The sequence below is a fragment of the Kogia breviceps genome, chromosome 14, assembly GCF_026419965.1.
Source record: "Kogia breviceps isolate mKogBre1 chromosome 14, mKogBre1 haplotype 1, whole genome shotgun sequence".
Lineage (NCBI taxonomy): Eukaryota > Metazoa > Chordata > Mammalia > Artiodactyla > Physeteridae > Kogia > Kogia breviceps.
The window spans coordinates 60389365-60395364 of NC_081323.1; positions in this window are offsets into that span (position 1 = coordinate 60389365).

Here is a 6000-nt window from a genome sequence, read left to right on the forward strand (position 1 = left end):
AAGACAGTAAGAGTGTGCTCCAAAGTGTTGATAGTGGAAGCGGGTGAAGAGGGACTTCATAGTTTGCTCTATATAGATCTGGAGTGTAGCATCTTTCACAACGAAAATACATTCAAGGATTACCAGGGTAATAGTTTTAATATCCCTCACCCTGAAATCCCCAGCCATGAGCTTGACTAACATTCTTCCTTTTGTGGGATGTTCTCATTCCGTGTGAGCTCGTATTCTAATTCTGTGTGGCACAGGGCAGGGCTTAGCATGATCTATCCCCCACTCTTGTATAGTTGGAGAAGGGGAAGTTGCCAGGGATTAAGCCACCTGGCCAGTCTCAACCTTTGACTAACTGGTCATCCTGGGGCCCACACCCAGAACCCTGATCACCTCCAACCCCACCCCACTCCTATCCCTACTGTGGGGTTCAGTCTTCAGCACCTTTTCCTCCTTCTTTAGGCTGTACAAATCACCGCCACTCAAAAAAGTCCTGTTCCATCCTCCTGCCAACACTTGTCAGCAGATACTATTATTACCTCATTTTCCAGATGAGAAAACTGAAGAACAGAGTGATCAAGTAGTGAGCCCTAGGTCACACAGCTAATAAATGACAGATCTGGGCTTCAAACCCATCTCTTTCTGATGTTAAGGCTTCTTTTCTTTTTCTTCCTTTCTTTTTTTTTTTTTTTTTTGTGGTACAAGGGCCTCTCACTGCTGTGGCCTCTCCCGTTGCGGAGCACAGGCTCCGGATGTGCAGGCTCAGCAGCCATGGCTCACGGGCCCAGCTGTTCTGCAGCATGTGGGATCTTCCCGGACTGGGGCACGATCCCGTGTCCCCTGCATCAGCAGGCGGATTCTCAACCACTGCTCCACCAGGGAAGCCCTAAATAAGTGTTTTAAATAAGTCAGGTATGGAAGTGGTTACAGCTGGTGCCGTCCATCCAAGAAAACCTCATAGCAGGAATGTCTTCAAGGTTTCATCACTGCCAGCGTTCAGAGCTTGCCATAGCTGTATAGGGACTGCTGGCCTGGGCCCACATCTGTGGTTTCATCTGAGTCAGATGGTCCCAGCCAAGACGGCAGAGGCAAGATGAGAATGGAGGCCCAGGCTATGTTCAGTCCCTGGCCTCATCCCCACAAAGAGCTCAGGGCAGCCACGAACTGCAGGTTTGAGCAAGTCAGCACAAAGGGAAGCGGAAACAGTGACTCAGCTCCGGGTCACCATTCCCCACTTCTTTGCCTAAGAGATGAGTCATTACCTTGATGCCTTTAATTTTCAGACTGCTAACTCATCCCAGCCATGCATAGGAAGCTGATGAAGGACCTCTCCCTGCCACATGGGCTGTGCCCCAGATGGCCTTGAGTTCAAATTCAGTCTCTGCTACTTACTAGTCATGGGATTTTGACAAATCACTGAGCCTGCATTTCCCCACCTGTAAACTGGAGATGCTAATGCCTATCTTGCTATGTTCCTTCACCTGATCAGTATTTATTGAGCACTTACTATGTGCCAGGTGAGAGGGATATGGTAATAAACAAGACAGACAAACTTCCAGCACCTGTGAAACTTACATCCTAGTTGGAGAAAACATGTATATATAATGTAATGTCAGTTGGTGATAAGAAAATTAAATGAATGAGGCAAGAGAGGGTCAAGAGGGTTGAAGGAGTACTTCCCTGGTCGTCCAGTGGTTAAGAATCCGCCTTCCAATGCAGGGGATGCGGGTTGGATCCCTGGTTGGGGAACCAGGATCCCACATGCCACGGGGCAACTAAGCCCACGTGCTGCAACTACTGAGCCCGCACACCACAACTAAAGAGAAATCCGCACGCCACAGTGAAGGATCCCACATGCTGCAACGAAGATCCCACATGCCACAACTAGGACCCGATGCAGCCAAATTGAAGGAAGAAAAAAAAAAGCGTTGAAGGAAACAGTTTCCAGTGTCCAGCACGGGGCCTGCACATAGTAGAGCCTCAGTGAAGAAATATGAATTCCCCTTCTTGCAGTTTTAGCAAGGAAGGACCACATCATGGTTTTCAGCACTGAAGAGGCTTCCCCTCCCTGGAGGGGATGCCAGGTGACAATTCCCACACAGGGTCCCACGACTGGCTGAGGATTCCCCGCCCCAGAGCAGTGGAGGGAAAAGCTGTTCAGGGTGTGCGTGTGTGTGCGTTTAATATATTTTTTAATTGAAGTGACGTTCATACAACATAAAGTTAACAGTAACCATTTAAAAGTGAACAGTTCAGGGAATTCCCCGGCGGTCCAGCGGTTAGGAATCTGTGCTTCCATTGCAGGGGACATGGAACTTAAGATCCGGCATGTATCTCAGCCAATTAAAAAAAAGAAAAAGTGAAAAATTCAGTGACTTTTTTTTTAATAGAAAATAACTTTAAAAAAATTTATTTATTATTATTTATTTATTTATTTTGGCTTCGCTGGGTCTTAGTTGTGTCATGCAGGCGGGATCTAGTTCCCCCCTGCATTGGGAGCTCAGAGTCTTACCCATTGGAGCACCAGGGAAGTCCCAACAATTCACTGACTTCTTTTTTCTTAACATTTATTTTATTTATTATTTATTTAATTTATTTATTTGGTTGCGGCAGGCAGGCTCCTTAGTTGTGGCATGCGAACTCTTAGTTTCGGCATGCATGTGGGATCTAGTTCCCCCAACCAGGGATTGAACCTGGGCCCTCTGCATTGGGAGCGTGGAGTCCCAACCACTGCACCACCAGGGAAGTCCCAATTCAGTGATGTTTAATACATTCACAGTGTTGTACAACCATCACCTCTATCTAGTTTCAAGACATTTTCAGCACCCCAAAGAACCCCTGTACCCACTAAGCACTCCTCATTCCTCTTCCTCCCAAACCCCTGAAAACCACTAGCCTGCCTTCTGTCTATAGATTTACCTCTTCCAGACATTCCATACAAATGGAAGCATACACTATGTGACTTTTTGTGTCTGGCTTCTTTCACTTATTGTGATGTTTTTGAGGTTCATCCACATTGTGGCATGCATCAGAACTTCATTCCTTTTTATGGCAAAATATTATTCCATCATAGGGATAGACCATATGTGTTTATCCCTTCCTCACTTGAACTGCATCCTTATGATTTACCCTCTAGACACATTGCATGCCCCATCCCAGCCCTGGGAGCTGATTCCAGGAAGCACCGAGAGGGAGAGAAGTGAGACAGGGAAGGGAAAGGAACCAATAAAGTGTGCGTTAATGGGCAGGGTACCATGTTGGAAAACAGGGTCTGTTTCCCTGGGGGTCCCCTGAGAGCCTGTGTGGGGTGCAGGTCACTGTGACTCCAATGGAGGGCAGAGAGACTGAGGCATTTATCCACCAACGTCTGTCCTTCCTGGTTGAGGGAAACCCTCAGGATTTTAACTCCCTCCACGATTCCAGGGTGAGCCTGTATTGGGCTGAGTTGGAGAGAGCCCTCAGGTACAGAAGAGGAGAGGTGCAGGTTAGAGCTCAGGTGAAGGAGAGGATGTAACGAGAGTCAACAGCCTCTGGGACCCTTATGTGCGTGATGCTTGATTCAGGCTGGGCAAACATGCACGTGCCTTATAAATATCGATTCACGGATTCCTTATGACAGTCCCATGAAGCAAGAGTTGCTGTCACCCCCATTTTACAGATGGAGAAACTGAGGCATGGGAGAACGGCAAACAGCTTGCACAAGATGACATAACAAGTCCTACCAGTGCAGGATTCAAACCCAGAAAGTCTATGCTTGTCACGACCACTTACTACTCTTGCCCACTCTGTTTTGCTTCCTTTCGTGCCTTCCATACTTACTGAGCACCAACTCGACCTGGCTGGTCTCAGCTTGGGGATCACCTCCCCTAAGAAGCCTTCCGTGATCATCCATCAAAAGTAGACCCCTCCTGCTGCTATCTATGGCAGAATTCTATTAGCTTTCCTCATAGCACTTAACAGTTTGCAATTATTTTATTTGTTGCTCTACTGATTTATCATTTGTCTCCACCACTAGACTCTCAGCTTCATGAGGACAGGAGTCCATCTGTCTTGTTCACTATTGCACTCCCAGTTCCTACCTCAGGGCATGGCTCACAATAGGAGGCTAATAAGAGCTGAATAATTAAATAAATGAACCCACCGTACAAAACATACTGATGTCATATTTCTATACTCCTGACATATACAAATTATACTGTTTCCAAATATTAATTAATGAAGCCTTTGGCATTTCCGTGAGGGGTTGGCCCAGGGTGCTTCCATGTGGATGATCCAAGACGCAAATAGAGCGAAATGATTTATTCTGGGTCACTGATGACTCAATGTCTGGAAATAGAAATGTACTCCAAAACCTTTGCTCTAATTAGTCAAGGTAATTGTTAGGCACAGTTATTTAGGCATAAATGTCCTCAGCCAGGCTTATAACCCTTGGAATTTCAGATCTGTACTAATTTTGCTTTAATGACAGGATTAGCTGTGGCTTGCCACCCCCAAACCGTTTTTGCTTTTTCTGAGCGATCAAAATGTTTCTCTCAAAATACAAACTTTTCAATAATAGATGTTTTGACTCACTCACTGTCACATTCTGGAATTGTCCCTCAAATTACTTCCCTCTAATATAGTTTTTGTTTTTTTCTTTTTGGATTAAAAAAAATTTTTTTTAAATTGAAGTCTGGTTTATTTGCAATGTTTCAGGTGTACAGCAAAGTGATTCTATTATACACACACACATACGTGTGTGTGTGTGTATATATATATATTCTTTTTCAGATTCTTTTCCATTATAGGTTATTACAAGATATTGAATATAGTTCCCTGTGCAGTTTTGGGTTATTTTTAGAGGTCAATTCTGATCCCCTTACAAACTCTGCTCCTGGCTCATTTATTGATTGAATCAGTATTTACTGCGCCCCCTACCAGGAGCAGGGCTCTGTGACCACACCAGGGAAGATGTGGAAGGAAACTGAGTTCCCACTCTGAAAGAAAACACTGAGTATTTCTGGCAGTGTGAGGAGGGTTTGCAGCATTTAACTTACTTCTTTATCTTTCTCTTGACCTCTATCTTAGCCAACATTTCCTGAGGTCTTACTCTCTGTGAAGCATGGCATTGGCATTGCTAATTTAATCCTCAAAACAGACCTCTGAGCAAAATACTATTATTAGTGCTATTTTTATCATCCCCATTTTACAGATGAGGAAACTGAGGCCTGGGGCTTAAGTGATTTGTCCTAAATCACGCTGCTGGTGGGTAAATAATGGTAGCAGGATCTGAACCCAGGAAGTTGATATCAGAACCTACGCTCTTACCCACTATAGGAGACTCACTATACTGGAATTTTTGATTGTCCAGAAAAACCCCCAAGTTCTCTGACATTGCATGTCCTTCTATATGTTCACTCAGTTAACATTTGCCAGGGACTCTCTGTCTGTTGGCAAGGCCCCAGTGAGGCCATGAGCAGGGTATGGAGATGAACCAGAGTAAACTCTTGCCATAGAATCTGGGTAGTTTGGGGGAAGGACCAGAATTTTGGAGCCAGATCCTGGACTCAAATCTTGGCTTGGTCAGTAATTAAGGTTGCCAGATTTAGCAAATAAAAATATAGGTCACCCAGTTAAATTTAAATTTCAGATAAACAGTGAGCAATTTTTTAGTATCACTATGTTCCATGCCAGGTTTTATTGTATTTTATCTGGCAACCTTACAGGTAATTGCTTTGTGACCATGAGTACTCACTCAATGAGTCTGAGCTCAGATTTCCTGTGTTCAAAATGAGGATAATGATCCCCATTTCACAAGGTTGCTCGGAGGAGTGAAAGAGCACCTTTATGTAAAGTACTCGGAATGCTTCAGCTTTTCATAACTGGTCCATTTCCACAGACAGCCCACTCCAAACTGCCCCCTGCAGTAGCTGGGGTTGAGGGACTTTTAAAATCAGCTCAGGCCACAGCCTACTGAAGACCCTTTGAGGTTCCCACAGCTCCTAGACTAAAGCCCACAGGCATCTGGATGTT